The sequence below is a fragment of the Crinia signifera genome, chromosome 3 (assembly GCF_055691185.1).
Source record: "Crinia signifera chromosome 3, ASM5569118v1, whole genome shotgun sequence".
Taxonomy (NCBI): domain Eukaryota; kingdom Metazoa; phylum Chordata; class Amphibia; order Anura; family Myobatrachidae; genus Crinia; species Crinia signifera.
Window position 1 is genome coordinate 149,401,883 of NC_139219.1, and position 19,023 is coordinate 149,420,905.

Consider the following 19,023-nt stretch of genomic DNA (forward strand, 5'->3'; position numbering starts at 1 on the left):
TAAGGATTATAACCAATTAACAACATATATGTAGCAAAAATACCAATTATTTAGTATAAACTCGAACAGGGCTAGACAATATGCTGGAATGACAGACTTTACCTACTCCTGTACTGCAATATACTTTTTGGAGGTGGTAATATACATACATTTTGTAATTGTTTTTAGATCTATTTTTTATTTAAATGTAATATCTTTTTATAGTTTTTAAACTAGCAAGATACATTTCTCTAAACAAAAGGAGTAATATTTAACGGAATGCGCTAAGCAGAGAGGCGGTGGGAGGAGTATAAGCAGCCTAGCGAACAGGTCTGAATCAGTCTTTAGAAAGCAGACACCAATTTGTGACCCCATAAAAAATAAAATGATATGTATGTTCTAAATCAAGTAAAGGAATACATATAAATATTTAACAGCAAGCTCATCCAATAGGAAAGGAAGTTGTCACTCTCCAAACATTGCATGATCAAAATGATTAAATACTAGATGTATTACACTGATCTCCCATGGGATATTCAGATCTCCCATGGGATATTCATGGGATCTTCATATTAGCTGAACATGTGCTTTGTTTTATTGCGTTTCTCACAGTTGTCTATTCATAGATGTGAAAAATAACAGGATATTTAAAAGCATTTTAGCAAAGAATACACTGCGGCTTCAGTCCCACCAAACAGCCCATCTCCGCACACAAGGTCCCAGGCTACTCGGCTGTGCAGAACGTCTCTTGTTCAAATTGTGCCTCTTATCCGTAGAAATAAAACCACCGAAAGTGACAAAACTACTTTGCTAGATAACACTGATTCAATAGATGTGAGTCATTTGTACATGTGTGTGCCAATGAGTCTGAATCGGTATACAAAGTGCTACAATGCAGTATATTTTTCTCGCACCTTTCTGTTTTGCTTCATCTGCAACCTTGTATATTGTAAACCTAATTTTTGTGTGGTTAAAGTCACAGTCCAGCATCACTAGTTCCCTGATTGCTGTTTCACGGTGTCTGTGTTCCGCATAAGACAATGTTTTTAGAAAATGACTGCACTCTTCATCTCTCTGAAAAGCTCATTCACGCTAGGTGCCTTTCGCCACATGATGGACATGATGGTGTGTAAGTGCTAGGTTTATGAGGACACAGCTGTAGTAAACTAATCATCCTTTGTGTTCGGAAACCTTTTTATAGCTCCTAGCATTCATGTTTTTTTTTTTTTACTTTCCTGCAAACATTATTTTCCCCCAGCATGTGGCAGTATAACCTACCATATCAACAACAAGTGAAACATTTCATGTTAAAATAATAATTGAATTTAAAAATTATTTCTGCTGCATCTTCTAATAATAAAATGTTAGTGGAGTAACTTTGACTGACCTTCTGAGTTTGTGAATAGATCCTATTCGGCACAGGGGGCAAAGTGGTTTATTTTGCTTAATAATTAGAACTGAGATGCAGTTTGTTTTAAAAATATGCTTTTTAGTTCCTCATGCATAATTTTTTGTTATTGATTAGTATGTGTATTTTAACCAAACAATACCATTTATGGTGTGTCCACATAAGGGCCGTATTCAATGCGGCCCGGCGAGGGGGGGTTAAACAAGTGACCCTCGTTGTTTAACCCCCGCACCATCATTCACTGTATTCAATGTTCTGGGGGAACAGTATTTCCCCAAACAGCGAGGCTTGCAGCTAATGCAGGGAGCCTGCTGCAGTTGGCCAAGATCCTCGTGGTTTTGGTGGCTGCACATGCCATTTCCACGTCGCAGCAAAATCTCACCGGCGTGGAAACTGCGTATGCAGGGTGTAGGTTGAATACTGACAGTGTGAGCTGTCTCAGGCTATACCCCATGGTGCAATCTGCACTGTCAAATTTGATTTATAGTCAAAATCACATAGCACATAGTGCAAATCGCACCGTGCTATGCAGCACCCGATACCAATTAGATCCCGATGCGGGGCCCCGCAACATCGGAGTCGAATGTAGAAATAGAATGTGCAGCACAGTCTATTTCTACTGTCTCAGAACGAGGGCCATGCTGCTCAATGGCCTAATGTTGACCAAATGTATGTCAACCATTTTCATGTGTTGACCTTTTGACTGTCAACCTGTTGTTGTTGTCTTTCAGTTTACTATTTTGATGTTGAATTCAAAATGTTGGACTTTTAGATCACATTAGTATTACATTTTTATACAAATGTAGTATGTCTGCATTTTGTAATATAAATTCTGTGGCGTGGTTCAATCTGCATCCATCACTGTTCATTATCTAGGATACAGTTGTTTACATTTGAAACCAGAATAGGTTGGCAGAGTGTGATACACCATGACCCACTGTACACCTTCCCAAGGTGGATTTGATTTGTCACCTCTATTAATACTGTACATAAAACCCATCTCCTTTTTATGAACTTATATATTCATTTAGCATTTATATCCAATTGCATTCCATCAAGACTGTCTTGTAATCTGATGGGACTGCCATGCTATGGAATTCTATCCTTAAGTATCCCTCCTATTATCCCTATAGCTTATGAGCAGGGCCCTCCTACCTCCATGTCTTTTGTATCCAGCCAGTTTGTTTAATCACTGTTGTTTCCTATTGTAAAGCACAATGAAATATGCTGCGCTATATAAGAAACTGTAAATAAATAGTAAATGATTGTACAAGCTTTTGCCCCAGATTTCATAATAGGAAAGTATGTTTTTGGTACTGAAAATATTTTTTTCAAATGACACAAACTTTCCAGATAGTGTTACCAGGCATTATTCCAGTATCTGACACAGCCTTCCTTATTAATGTTTGGTCACTTTTTTCTCATGCATTACATACTTAGAGTAAATGTATGACGTAATGCAGAAGGGTATTACTATAGTTTTGTTTTAATCTTTCTCTATGAAGGTTAAGCTGTTTTTTTTGTGTTTGTCGTAAACGTTGTATAAGAAGTTTAGGAGTTCTTGGCCTTCCTTCACTAGTCACAAATGCTCATACAGACTTCTTTCACTGCTGATCACCAAAGTACAAATATATATGTTGAGTCTCCTATACCTAAAACACCTACAGTATTTGGGATTTGCGTGTATTTTGGAATATTTCCATTCCAAAATGAGAGATCTTGTTGTGGATGGGACACAAAATTAATACAAGAATACACCTAGACTGAATGTCATTTTTATAAAACCTTTTTAATAATTTTGGACAAGCACATACATGCTTGCCAGGCAGTGAGTGAGTCTGAATCAGGCCCATTGTACTATACATGGAAATAGAGGTACTGTGTACCCGCTCTATTCCCAGGTGCCTTTTTCTGTCCCCGCAGTAAGTGTTGATCCTGTAATTGTTGATAACTGACTGCATCCAAGTGCCGTCTTCCCACTGGTTTTGATATTGACACCACCTTGGACTTTTTTGTAGCTTGCATTTCTAGCAATATAACAATATCAATTAGCATATCACAATACTTTAAAACTAGATCGATACGAACATAACTAGTATAACATACAGCTGTACTAATTTAGCAATGCTTAACCCTGACATGGCATTTAATTGGTGAAGTCCCTTACTCCAGAGTCTGTCAAACAATGTCTATCAGGCTTTGTTTACCAGAGTGTATTTAACATCCTTGAAAGGAGATTTTTCTCTAACAATGTTAAGATACTGCAAATAAATGCAAGCCAATATTTTACTGTGGTTAAGCAATTTCTGTGACAGCTAAACACAATAACATTTACCGTTGTGAGTTCTCTCTCCAAATTACCTCCTTTTGTCTATTGACTTCAGCAAGTTATTTGTTAGATTACTTCTCTGGCAGCCAGCTCGTTATACATTTGTCAAAATGATGAGAAAATATAGTTAACGCTCAGAAATGGGCGTACATGGCTGTGAAGTTCATGCCACTGCTACTGTAATTAATGGCTTCCATACTCTGCAGTTACTGCTTATTAAAACTAGTTAAAGCCCATCAAAATTATGGACACCATGGCCGGATTATAGTTAGGAGTGTGGGGGGGGGGGGGGGGGGGGCAGCAGGGGGTTTTGCTACTTGCACAAAAGCTGGCAGGTTGCTGTAACTGAGGGATGTGTGCGGCTCTCAAGGACTACATTAATAATATAGCAGAAGCAGCGGTTGAGTGGAGCACCGGCTTCTGTGAGTCTGGATGCTGTGTATGTCTTTGTCAGAGTTTGATTTAGACCTCACGAGGCTCTAGGTAAGATAGCAGCGTGGGCGCTCCCATCATACATTGGTCCTCACATGAAAACAAGGGAGAAGCGAATACCAGTTGATCTGGTGATGGTGGCTGTAAACTGGTGTGGACATCTCTAGGTCTGGGGCACTCTTGAGAACAGCTTAATATGGCATGGCACAGTGGTTGAAAAATGCTGCCTTAAACTAAACCTGTTTTCCCCCTCGAACTGCAATAAAGGCAGAAGGCTCTCCCAGTTACCCAGTGTGTGTGTGTGTGTGTGTGTGTATGTATGTATGTATATATATATATATGTGTGTGTATATGTATGTATGTATATGTATGTATGTGTATATATATATATATATATATATATATATATATATATATATATATATATATATATATATATATATATATATATATATATATATATATATATATATATATATATATATATATATATATATATATATAGACACAATCCCCGGTGGCGGCACTCCAACAAGAAATAAACACACCAAGGCTGTGTGATTAGAGCCGACGTTTCAAGGCCGTCCAGCCTTTTTATCAAGGTGCAAAAGAGACTCTTTTGCACCTTGATAAAAAGTCCGGACGGCCTTGAAACGTCGGCTCTAATCGCACAGCCTTGGTGTGTTTATTTCTTGTTTGAGTGCCACCGCCGGGGATTGTACGTAGGAGCAGCTCTGTCGACTGCTCACGGAAGGCACCCCGGTCCTCTGAGCCATTATGCATGCATTTATTGCTAGCGCAGTTATGAGCGTGCCGCCTCAAGGACATATATATGTGTGTGTGTGTATATTATATGGGTGTGTATCATTGGGTTAACAATTAAGGGAAGTAATGAGTAGCATCCTACTACTCCCTTCAGCTGAAGGACATACTTTAGAATAATGAGTGAGTGCTACTGTAATATCATAGAGGAATATAACAAACTTGTAGAACAGAAAGTGAAGGACAAAGAACCAATGCATTTTCTACTAGTGCCTAGAACACACATATTGACATTACAGTGCAGTGTCTGTCATGCTTTGGGTGTATATTTTTATATGATGTAACATTTTTCTGGGTGTTCACTGAAATGTATAGTGGCAAGAACATCTTGTGTGATTTATTAGGCAATAATTTGTTTATTACAGACATAATCTGTATGTGTATTTCGCTTAGCTGATTTAACACAACAGGAAATGAAATGGGGTAGAAATAGCAGTGCATAAACAAAAGAAAGGAAAGGTGAAATGTAACTGGAGCAGGAAAGAGAGAAATGACATGTAAGGTTAAATAAAGGAAAGATGAGCACAGAGGGTGATGGCAACTCAGAAAATAGAAACATATAAGAGGATTAAAGGAAATTGTACCCTGGGCAATAAAAAGGTGCCCAGGCAGAAAAAGAAACCACGAAAACAGATAGTTTAAAGGGTTTTCAGAAACAGCACTGTATGATGGCTGAGATATTTAACAAATATAGTTTTTTACTATGTATAACTAAGCTTGCCATAATATCCACTCCTGTGATGCACATGATTTTACACAGGTTCTGTGGCTGGCTAAATTAAAGTCTGTATTTCACCTGGTTTATATTTGTACACAGAGAATCTATGTAAACCAGGCATGTCCAACCTGCAGCCCTCCAGCTGTTGTGAAACTACACATCCCAGCATGCCTTGCCATAGTTTTAGTATTCCCTAATAGCAAAACTGTGGCAAGACATGGTGGGACTTGTAGTTTCACAGCAGCTGGAGGGAGAAGGTTGGAAATGCCTGATGTATATCATAGGTGGCTTAGATTTAACGGACATTATGACAAGTCTATTTAGGCTTTTATGTGGTCCCTGCCAAGCCTGCACTTCCTCAGCATTTTCTTTGTTCTGCAGCTCTTCCTAGCTTCTCCTCCGTCTTTGAACTGGCATCCGCTGGCATAAGGGGGTGGGCCAGTGACCCATCGAGCCATGATTGGCTCATCACAACTAAATTTTTCTTTTATTGAAATATTCAACACTGCCCACTGTCGAACTCTGCTGGTTAGAGCTGCAGTCCAACCATAATGTTCACAATAACAACCTCCCACCTCACTGGACTATGGGGGTTATTCTGGTTGATTCATTCAGATGCAAATCCACATCCTTACCAGTAAACCAAACCCTGCCTTGCGAATGGTGGTCTGGCCGCCACCTATTCGCAGTGTGTTTTTGCACGCACTGGCTGCAAATGGAGGTTTTACATAAACATCCATTCATCCTGTAGGGGAACACCCACACAATTCGATGGTCGCCGACCATCGAATGATGTGGAATGTGCACACATCTAAGGTTGTTCGGAGCAACCTTCGATGTGCGTGCACATTCTGAGGGAAAAGGGCCGGCAGCTGACATCCGGTGATGGCAGCTGCCGGCCTCTGGCGCCCACCGGGCGATTACCATGGGCGATTTCCCCTGCCCGCAGACCCCTGCCTCAAGGTTGGGGGAGTGCAGCCTGCAAACATTTTGTTTGTCGTGGCCGCGCCGCACGCACCCAGTGCATACACATTGAGGAAAAACATCGGCCCTGTGTGAGTGCACGTGGCACTGCAAATGGACCTGAATAAGGTCCTATGACTGTAGTGAATCTCTTAGGTGACCACGCTAAGGTAATGGCTGATCTGCCAAGGAGGACTGGACTGGTATGTCTGTTAACGTCATTTGTGCACACTTGACTATCAGTTTATCAGCCAAATATGTATGCCAGTGTGTTTCCATCATTACCCTGCAATTATGCAATTAGTATCATTTAGTATTCTATAGTTGGTGCGATTTTTTTTTTTATTCTTTTTCTTTTTAATCCTTTGAGTGCCATCATCTCTGGGTGCATGCAAAATTATTCCCTAAAGATGCCAGGCGCTCACATTTGTTATATAAATGCAAATACATTTTTTTTGTTTATTTCCTATATAATGTAAACATTACACGTTGTTTTAATTAATAAAAATGTTTGACTGAATTTGTCAAAATTGGGGTGAAGATTGGCACGTGTCACTCAAAGGTTTAATAACAAATGGATGTTTTTTCTTTGGATTATTTAAAGGAAAAACCATGAAATGAAAAATTGTGAGATATACTATTAGAGCTGCAAGGTAGTTCTGTAAATTGATTTGTGGAAACCTTTTGTAGTCCTCTGCCATATTATTGTACTCCATGTTTAATTTCTTGTACTTGTGTGTATTTATTTTGTGCAGAACCAATATTACTACATGAAGGAATTTGAACCACACAAAGCATGTCCTGCTGCTTATGTTACTACGAATTCACCAGGATTGGCAAGCATGACGGGCACCTGAAGGTTAAGATGCCAACCGTACAACCTCTGCTTAACACCTGACTTGTGCTGTTCCACTTTTCTGCTTGTTACATTTTTTAACCACTTCCTAACATCCATAGCTTTCTAGTAGAGTTTTGTTTGCACAGCTACATGCTATTTTTGAAATTTTTGGTTATATGTTTGTGAACCATAACCCTTTATAAGACACACACCCTGTACCAAGGTTGCCGAAATCTTTGTAACTAATATAGGGTTTTTGTTTTGTTTTTGTAATTGTAATTTTTTTTTTTACTATGGTCTTATTATGGAAGCCTCTTTGTGGGGTCATTTACATATTTACAGAATATTCAGGTGAATTTACAGTTTAGACTGAAAACGTTTTTGTACACATTTATTACATTTTCAAATCCAGTTTCACGCTCAATGTTATTTCTACCAAGAGTAGTATTTTAAAGCTTTGTTAAGTAAGGACAAAACTAAATACAGTAGATATCAAAATGGTTGCAGTATGTTTGCGGGAACGAGGGCAGGGGTGGGGCGGAGTCTCTTGTAGAAGGATTTCCAGCTGACTTTTTAAAATATTTGAGAGGCTTTTAATGCTGCATAGTAGTCACCAGTAGAGGGAATGAGCAATTCAGTTCATCTTTAATGCGGTTTCCTTTTTAATCCTGAACTGCTAGCAGTTAATGGTATCGGACTATTATATCGGAGAGAAAGAGAAAAGTGAAACAGAACATTCCAGGAAGGATAATACAGAAATGTATGTCTTTCCCAAAACAGGAACTAAACCCTTTTTGGCAGCTTAAATAAGCAACATTGTGCTTTTTGTCAGTGTTTCCATACTTAGACATTTGTCACATATGCAAAACACTTGCTTTTTATGTCTGTCTGTCTACATATTAAATCTTACATATTAAATCTTACATGACCACAGGTAAATTTGATGTCTGTTTCATATATTCTGTAATGATTTATACAGGTTGTAGGATGCAGAAAGGTGCTTAACTTTCTACATTCACCAATGATGACACAACCCTTGGTTACCACTAGCTAATGTGTATTGAGTTGTCTCTTTACTGTCTCATTGACTTTGTATAGTTAAATTGCCAAGTTAGATTTATAGCAGCTTCAATTGTATTAAGAATATTTTGTTATCTGTAATACTGTTTAAAATAAAGTTTGTTTATTCTATTGAATATTTTGTACTTCAGTTACTTTTATAGTTCTATAAAATACATCTAATAAGTGAAATAAAAAAGTAAAAAAAAAAAAAACAGTACAAGCAGACGCTAACCATTGTTTTCAGCTTTATTCCATTACAAAGTTTCAACGCTACAACAGCATTGTCATCAGGCATAAAAGAGCCGTGTGTGTCTGTGTCTGTATACTGTATGTGAGTATGTGTAGGTGACAAATTTCGACTAAACTTGAAACATTGTTAAACTTCTGGCTCCGTCTCAGGTGACCTTATTTATGCCTAATAGGTGTATTCCAGATCATTTTGCATGCACCAATATCTGAATAAAAAGCACAACTACTGTATCTATTAAGTTAGAGGAAATTCTCATACATCTAAGCAGATGCTGAGCTGGAAACAATAATCGGGTTTTGTGTTTATTACGTGTTTGGAAATCTCCAGCATGTGTCAGCGCTATACACTGAGGTCATCATTATGCAAATTACATGCAATGACCTGAAACCGGAGATGAAGTTGTAGAGTAATTGTAGCTGTTGTTGGGAAAAGTGTGGGACTACTCTAAATCAAAACATCATATAGTAAGACACTAAAATAATTACAGCATACATTTGCAGCTTCCAGTTGCATGGTACGGTTAGGAAGAGGTTTGGTCTTTGTAGAAATGTTAAAACAGTAAGCTGCTGGTAGCCACGACTGGCCGCCACCAATTACTGTATATCAACTGGACGTCTTTCCTCTCCTGGTTCCAAGGTAGGCTCTTGCTTTTGAGCTGCATGGGCAGTCTTGTGATTATTTTAGCTGTGGGCAAGCTATGGACTTGATTCTGATTTTTGTAAGTAAAGCAAACAAAATGAATAAATGTACCTAGGCAAAACCCATGTTTCACTGTAGGTGGGGCAAATGTAAAATGTGCAGAGATTAGTTTGAGTGTGGTACAGTAAGTCCAACTTTTAAATCTTATTTGCAATGTAAAAATACATAAAAATAAATGCTGCCCTTGCATTATAATTAATATTTGTTTACCTTTTTATCCGCTGTGCACAATGGTGTTGTATCGCCTATATGAAGTGATCCATATGATCTTTAGGGATGCAGTGTAAATCCCGGCGGTCGGGATCCCGGCGTTCAGAATCCCGATGCTGGAATACCGATTGCCGAAATCCCGACACTTTCTCCCTCCGGGGGTGTCCACGGCACCCCCGGAGGGAGAATAAATTAGTGTGCCGAGCGTAGCGAGGCACCAGGCCCGCTGCGTGGTGAGTGCAGCGAGCCCGCAAGGGGGGGGGGCGATCCACGTCCCCCCCCCTTTGTCGGGATTCTGAACGCCGGGATCCCGACCGCCGGGATTTAATACTGAATCCGATCTTTAGGGTGTCTGTTCTTATAGCTACTGTGTCTAGCTTCAGTTATGCTGCCCATTCACGGATCGATAAACTCTGCATTTTAAATTGCATCGCATCTAGTTCAAAACACATGCGATGGTGTAAAGCAGTGGTTCTCAACCTCGGTCCTCAGGGACCCCCAAATGTGCACGTTTTCTAGGTCACCTCACAGGTACACAGGTGCACTAATTACTCGCTGACACATTTTAAAAGATCACAGGTGGAGCTAATTATTTCACCTGTGATTCTGGGGGTTATTCTAGTCCATTCTTTCTGACAAAATCCTTCTTAGATGGACAAAACCATGTGCACTGCGGGTGGGGCAGATGTAACTTGTGCAGAGAGAATTAGATTTGGGTGGGGTTTTTCTTCAAAGTGAGACCTATATTGAAGTGTAAAATCATGCAGTCAGTATTTTCCCTGCACAGAAACAAAATAACTCACCCAAATCTAATTCTCTCTGCAAATGTTACATCTGCCCCCCTGCAGTGCACATGGTTTTGTCCATCTAAGAAGGATTTTGTTAGAAAGAATGAACTAGAATAAACCCCTCTGTGTGGAGACCTAGAAAACGTGCACTGTTGGGGGTCCCTGAGGACTGAGGTTGAGAACCACTGGTCTAAAGCACCATGCGTTTTGAACTAGATGTGATGCAATCTAGTTCAAAAAGTGGACAGCACTTCTTTTATGTGATGTGTTGATCGCGCATCACACCTGTCCGTCGCCCAGTGTATGGGTGTCATTACTGCTGTAGGTTGAGGGGGACCATGGTGCAGATGTATTAAGCTTGGTGAAATGATAGTGGAAGGTGGTAACCCAGTAGCCAATCATCTCCAAACTATGAAGTTACAGGCTTGGTTTTCAAAATAACAGTTAGCAGCTGGTGCTTTATCACCTTCCACTTTATCCCTTAACCAGGCTTAATACAGCTGTCCCCATGTCACAAATAATATCCAGTTATTTTAAATTATGCAGACCTTTCTGCATTAATGATTTTTTTTCTTGATCTTGCTAGTTGTTTTTAGCACCTATTTGATTATAAATGTGGATCATAGAAGTGGCTACTGTAAGGCAGAAGCCGTAGGAGTATGCCTTTCACACAGAATGTATGTGAGCGAAATGGCAGCAGGGTCTGTTTATAAGATTCTAGAAGATGTACAGTAGTGTCCATGTTCTCCATGGCAACCTCTGACTGCCTTGCTGTTCCTATCTCTTCAGTGTGATGCATCTTAATACAAGAACTTATACAGAAATAATAACAAATAAGCAATCCCAGAGCAACCTTTGAAAATTTAACTTTTATTCGTTTTTTGTTGTAAACCAAACATCTTAGCGAAGTTACACGCACCTGGTATTCCACATTTTATTTACAAAGGTTGAAGACACCCACTTGCAAATCCCACTACACCACTGAATAAAAAATTTAAATCTATAACTGATCTCAAAGATATCCTCACATGGTCTTACTTCTAACTGACTGTACTAGGGCTACAGCCCTTTCCTTCAATGAGGTAGGAACCACCGCTTATGGCTATATATCCCTGGATGCTTTTTCTGATAATTTGTCTAACCCTTTCTTAAAACTTAACAATTTAGTCTGCCATCACAACCTATTCTGGCAGAGTATTCCAAATCGAACTGCCCTTACTGTAAAGAAACCTTTTTTTCCCCCTAAACTTACATTAGGGATGCCTGTGTGTTCGGTGCCGTATCTGTTCGATGGATCGACTGCATCTAGATGGACAATGAGTGTGGTCGAGCACTCATGGTTGAAGAGGTTGCCAACCTTTTTCATCAATTACCCTACCCTAAACAGTTCAGGTTTTCCAAGACCCCCAACTCATGTCACATTTTAAAAATACACAGCTGACCTGGAAAATGTGAAATGTTGGGGGTTCTTGAAGATTGGGGTTGGGAACCACTGTCCTAGGTCAATAAATATACCTTGCATAAATCTTCCATTCGAAGTAATGATTTTGACTGTATGAGTATCTGTAACAGGGATGTATGCAATGAATGAGATTACGAAGTATAGGTTTGGAATCTTAAGCTATAATCAGCATTTTTGTCTTTTCTTAAAGAAGCTTAGAGGCAAACGGCAAATAGAAGACCATCATTTTAATTTAGCGAACAATATGATCTTCCTAAAAGTGTTCCGTTATGTTATTTCTATATGTTTTATATGTTTTTTAAGAATACACAAGCTTTGTTCTGATTCAAGCATTGGAGAACTTCCCCCGTGGGTTGTGTATACATTAGCACTATTCACTTATCTGTCTAGTATTGTCTGAGAACCAGCCAGACACACCACAGATCTGCTGTCTGTCTCAGCATTCCAGCGTGGCATCCATTATAAACCATGCTTATTTTTTAAATGCCTTTCTCTCTGTACCAAACTGCTTTGCTGCAGCTATGATTTGCATGGTTTGCTGCTGTTTGGATTACACAATGTGTATATATCCCAATTTGTCTGTTCTCCCTCACTGTACGTATTTACACCTGGCTCACTCAGGTGAGTGAACTTGGGCTATATTTATCACTGACATTTATGGCATTTAAGGGTGATAGGTAGATTATTAGTTTGGTCTCAAAAGGGCAAAACATAGATTTAAATAAAAATACTTCAAGACACTTGTCTAGTTCTACAATTTCTGCATCCAGGTAATCAAACTGATCATGCAAAGGTCAGTGACTTCATAATTGTTTTCATATATCCTATTTTTAAACTGCCAAAGCCTACTGCATACCTCCCAACAGTCCCGATTACCGCGGGAATGTCCCGGTTTTCAGGGACATTCCCGCGTCCCTCCCGCAGCCAGCAGTGTCCCGCGGCGAGGGGAAGCTGTTGGGAGTCCCCCTGTCGGCTGCTGAGCAGCGGGGAATAAACGCTGTGCGCATGCGCACCTCATCTATTCCCGCAGCCAGCGGTCTGGGGGCATGGCTAGAGGCTCACAGAGCCTCTGGGTCATGCCTCCATAGCGGCAAAATAGTGGCGTGGCCTTGTGGGAGAGCCGAAAGTATAGACCATGCCCCCTTGATTAGGCCACGCCCCCGAAATTGTCGGAGCGCCTCCGGCGAGCATCCATCCGCCCTGCATCATTGTCTATGTAAGTTGGGAGGTATGCTACTGTTGCTTTCACCTTTTGCTGTTACATTATTGGCACTTATTTTTCCAAGTGTATAATAGCATTGCAGTTATAAAATAGTGAAATCGCCTAACACAAATCGGATTGCATGCGCTATAACTGGATAGCAAGAAAGATCAGACCACTGCCATGTTTGGGGTGTGAGGGATATGTCCATAATGTTTCAAGTAAACAGTCATAGAACCCATGCAGTCCCCGAAGTGTCTATTTATCAAGCTGATTTTTCTTTTTGAAAAAACATGCATAAGGTGTTTTTTTCACATTTCCAAGTCTAATATCTGTTAACAAGACAAAGGGTGTATATTAATGGATAAATGTTTGTAAAGACAATCCCACTACCAACAGTTTTAATCTAAAATAAGCATGTGCATAATAACATCTATAAATCACAATAGATACCAATAGAGACTGCCACATGTGAGTATTGCAAGCTGGCTTGTTCCTGTTTAGCACTTCAAGCTACATGCGATTTGCATGCAATGGTACTTGTGTAGTTTCACGGGCCCACTGCCTGCGGATCGCATGCAATTTGATCGCGTGCGATGCAATGCGATTTAGCACACCCCCACTATTACTTAACACCACCCCCCCCCCCACTATTCAACTATCCGAATCACCCCGAAGCTTTGTAAGCGGATTAGGTACACATCCTCCCGACTTGTTCATACCCCCTCTATCCACGTCAGTGTGGAGTTGATTATATAAAGTGTAGCGAGCCACCGAGCCCGAAGCATGGAGAGTGCAGCGGAAAACGAGCCCCGCGAGGGGACGCAGATTACTTGGCGTGAAACTACATGTAACTACACAAGTACCATCACATTGCATGCAAATCACATGCGATCTACCTTTTGTGAATAGGACACTAAGTTAAGTACTTAATGGGTGCCGTGATAAAACTCAAGTACCCTTTATTCTTATCCACCTTTTTTTTTCTTGTTTTTCTTGTGGGGCTTGACTATCCCCACCGTATAGCATCTGCTGTTAGAACTTGCACTCTACAAAAGGTTTTTAGTTCTCTTGGTCCCCAAGTCAATGTCTTTTTAAAAATGTCTGTTCTCAGCTATGGCCCATGTAGGGTCCAAGACTAACCTTTTTTCTTTTCCTTGTGGTCTTTTAGGCATATGTCATATTATGTGTAACTAATACCTTCAGTGTCAACCATTGAAAGTGGCAGCATGAACTCTGCTGCTAAACTCCATGTTGCATAAAAGTTGACTTCTGCATAAGCGGCTACCAAAGCTTGCAGAAGTGTGGGAATGCCTTGGTCACTCAATGCAGTGAGTGCTGCCCCATTTGTTAGTATTTATATATTTTTTACCATGTGAGGCAGTGATAACACATAACTTGGCCATAAACATTCCAAACTGTCTTCTATAAAAACAGAATGTTAGTCCCACTTACTGTAATGTAAATTTCCCTTGCACCTACGTTTTGGCTCATTTAGGTAAGCCTCAACCCAGAAAGAACATAGCTGATGTTTAAAATCTATGTGGTCAAATCAACTTATTGCAATATGGAAATAGTGCCAGGAAGGAGGTCCCAATGCCCACGTACGACTTATAATCGCATCGCATGCCATAAACCCGATGCACAGCGATGCGATTTTAAATTGTATAAGCCCCCTATATGATTTTGAATTATATAAGCACCCTAATGGGGGCTTACAATGTTAAATGCACCCCCACTATGAACGCCAACCCGAAGCGTGTCGAGCGCAGTAAGCCCGCGAGGGGTGGCGGTACGCGTCCTCCGACCTTTTCATACCCCCACTATCCATGTCGGCGTGGAGTTGATTTTATATAGTGTGGTGAGCCCGAAGCGTGGCGAGCGGCCGCGTATTACTTTACATGTATTCCGGGGGGCACTTTTAACATTGAAAAAACCATTAGGGTGCTTATACAATTTTAAATCGCATACCATTGTATATGCGATACAATGCGATGGTATACAACATCGCATCGTATACCATCGTATGCCTTATGGTCTGCGATGCGATGGGCGCCGTGCTAGTACACAAGTACAAAGGTGTTAGGTGAAGGAGGGGGAGACAGTGTCAGAAAGAGGGAGATTGAGAGACAGATTGCCAGGGAGAGAGAGAGACTAAAGCAAGAAAGAGTGCCTGGGAGAGAGTGAGGGTGCAGGGGTAGGGAGGGGGACATTGGGGTTATTTTGGTTCACTCTTTCTGACAAATTCCTTCTTAGATGGACAAAACCATGTGCACTGCAGGTGGGGCAGATGTTACTTTTGCAGAGAGAATAAGATTTGGGTGGGGTTTTAAGTGAGCTCTATACTGCAGTGTAAAAATAAATCAGTCCGTATTTTCCCTGCACAGAAACAAAATAACTCACCCAAATCTTATTCTCTCTCAACCTTTTATATCTGCCCCCCTGCAGTGCACATGGTTTTGTTCATCTAAGAAGGAATTTGTCAGAAAGGGGGGGGGGGGGGGGGGCGTTGGGAGAAGCCAGTAACTGGATGCAGGAAGAGCTGTCTCTCTGATATTGGTGTGTTATTGTCAAGGGATTTAAAGTTTAGTTTGCATCTATATAATAAGTTGAAGAGTGTGTGTGAGAGTGTCTGTCGCATTGTGGAGACACCGTGGCACTCAGAGCCGCCAAATTCGACAACAAGGTACAGATGGAGCTGGTCTCTTCATTGCTGGCGTTGCGCCAGAATCTGGCGAAGAGACGCCCCATCTGACTGATGCGCGTGCGTCTCAGTTTCCCATCAGCGGGGGGACGGGAACCCTGTCCGTCTCCGCTTCAGTGAGACAGACAGGGGATGGGGGGGCGGCGGGGACCCGGGGCGACCCTCGACGAGGCGGCGGGGCCCCGGGGGAGCCCCGTTGTAAGGCGACGCGCGCATCTCGTGTGCGCGCGTCCCCTTACGGCGGCTGGCGGGGGATGGCGAATCTTCCGCCATCCCCTGCAAGAGCGAGGCCCGCTCCATCTGTATCTCTCGACCCGATGGTGTGCACCTCATAGCCGTTTTTGGGAAATTGCCCATAAAAATAAAAAAGAAACATTACACAGCTAAAGAAACACACATAACACACACATTTAAACATTGCACAGATATACACAGCAATCTACACACAGATACACTGAGTGGCCAAATTATTATGACCACTTGACACTTATACTTAAATAGGCCATAACTTCACTTAGTGCCGCTAGAGGATTAGATAGCTATAAAAAGGGATTGCAGGAGAAGTGAAGCATCAATTGCACTGAATAATTGGGCAAAAAACATGATTTAACGGAGTTTGAACGCGGGATGATTGTAGGCACTCAAACTCGCTGTTTAGGATGGTCATGGCGCACCCTACACTAACTCTATTGACCTCCTTGGAGGGATGACCGTAATCTGCTGGTAGTTAGGCTTCACTTTTAGTCACCGCATTCAAAGGAGCGAGTTAGGCCCGCTCCAACTCTGTTGCAACCAGGTCTTAAAAGGTGATAAGCATAAGGTGATCGTCAGAGGTAGCGTCAAGAGGTGATCTAACTAAACGGCACTATCTGGGAAAAACACCCTGCCTAACGGCACCAGGCCAAGGATGCGGAGTGCGACCTAGTCACAGACGCCAGATACAGTTGGACCAGGGTGCCTCCAACTAAACAACGCTAACTTAAGCTGAGAGCACACAGAAAACAAGGAAAAACCAAGGAATAGGGCATCTTGCCCAAACTTAAATAAGGAAAGGAACAGAACCAGGCTCCACTGGAGCACTTACGTGACCCGATATAGACGAAGCAGGACACCAGGACACCCAGCTGCCAGGATGGGAAAGAGCAGGCTGGGAACGGCTGACAGAACTGGGAAAAGCAGGAACACAGACCGGGACTGCAGACAGGCTGAAGCAATATAACCAGTGGGGCTGTATTGGGCCAGATCCCTTTAAAGGGATTCATTGGCCAATCAGCCACCGCCAGAGCACCAGCCCCCAGCAATAATTAATTTACTTCCGGTGGCCAAGTGCACGCCGCCCGGTGTCCCCTTATTGCTAAGCAACCACCGGGCAACGCAAGGAGGCTGCCGCAATCTCTGTTAGAATCCCCCGGCATGGCGGAAGTGACGCGTCCCGGCCGGGAGAAAGTGATGCGCTGGGACCTGCTGCCACCAGGCGGAAGTGTCGTGTCCGCCCAGTTATACTCAGCACCGGCACTCCGCCATAGCAGTCCAGCGCAGATGACAGCCACACATTACATTGTATAGGCTATGGAAGCTGACGACCTGTTTGAAAGCCTCTACTTTCTGCCTTGAACAAGAGCAGACGTCTCCAGTTCACAAAGGAACACAAGGATTGGACAGTAGATGACTGTTTTCAATTACACCATGCAGATGGCATGGTGCATATATGGAGAAAACAGCAGGAAAGCATGGACCCCAACTGCATTGCCACAACACTTCAAGCTGGTGGAGGCAATATTATGGTTTGGGGATGTTTTCTTGGCATTGTGTGGGTCTTCTGATTCCTGTGGAACAACTTCTGAATGGCCAAGGGTATTTGAGTGTTTTCGCAGAGCAAGTACATCCTGTTATATTAATGGTGTACCCTGCCGGGGATGGATTCTTCCAGCAGGACCATGCTCGTTGTAAAGCTGGCATTGTCCGCATATAGTTCGAAGAGCATGACAGAGACTTTACCTTGCTTAGTTGGCCTGCACAATCACCAGATCTCAATCCAATTGAGAATCTGTGGGATGAGATCGAATGGGCCATCAGGCAGCTGGATACAGTACCATCAAATCTTAAGGAATTGGATATGGTCAGTTCATCGGCTATGGGGCCTGATTCAGATCTGTTCGGTATTGCTTGCATTCGCACGCAGTACCGATGTTGTGCGTCTGCGCAGGCGTATGGTGCGTGCACCCACGGCAACCTTTCGGGTCGCCGGGTGCACGCACCCATGTCGGCGTGGGGGGGGGGGGGCGGAGAGGGGCCTGCCCCACTACCATATGGGAACGCCCAGCGTTTCATGGGCGTTCCCCTGAGAACGCTGGGTGTTCTCATGGTAATGAGGCAGTGACGCGAGTGTGGGGGGCGGGATGTCAGCTGCCTGGCCATATCCACACCAGCGTGCACGCATATATACGCAACTGAAAAGTCACTTATATATGCGTGAACGCTAAACCTCATTCGATGGTCGGTGACCATCGAAAGATGTGGGCGGTTACCCGAGCCATGCGAATGGATGTTTATGCAAAACATCCATTCGCAGCTGTTCGGGCGAAGCCGCACTTTGAGGGGGCGGCAGGTGGGCAGTCGTTCGCCGGGCGGGGTGTGGTGCAGCCTTGCGAATCAACCTGAATAACCCCCATGGTCTCAAATTCCTCATACCACCTACCAACATCTCCTAGAGTCCATGCCAAGAAAAATCCATGCAGTATTAAGGGCAAAAGGTGGTCCAACATTGTATTGAGGGGGTGGTCATAATAATTTGGCCACTCAGTGTATATACGTAGCGCACCTCACACACTTACACATTGGACAGATACACATAACACATCACTCACAGTACACCACCCACACACCCACATTCACTACAACACACCGAAAAATAGTGAAACACACAGAACACAAATACTTAAACATTGCACAGATACTCACACACGTAGTGCAAGTTACCCACTTACACATTGGGTGGGGTGCACGCTAGACTCCCTCAAAACTGATGTGCCTTGATGAAATTTAAAACATTTTATTATTGTTTTTTTTTTAAGTATATATATTCCCACTCAACATTACCAGAAAAGGGAGGGGAAAAAAGGGAATCTTAATGATTCCTAAATATGTGCCTTAATTTG

At 42.2% G+C, this 19,023-nt stretch overlaps 1 protein-coding gene across 24 annotated transcripts in view; it reads left to right on the plus strand.

The window, feature by feature from the left end:
• EPB41L2 (erythrocyte membrane protein band 4.1 like 2) overlaps positions 1-8,685 on the plus strand; it is a 191,929-nt gene extending 183,244 nt beyond the window's left edge. For all 24 annotated transcript variants that reach the window (XM_083176718.1, XM_083176720.1, XM_083176728.1 and 21 more), the window contains one exon: positions 7,407-8,685. The gene's annotated coding sequence lies outside the window, so the exon portion shown is untranslated. The remainder of the gene's footprint in view (positions 1-7,406) is intronic.
• The last annotated feature ends 10,338 nt before the right edge of the window (positions 8,686-19,023 follow it).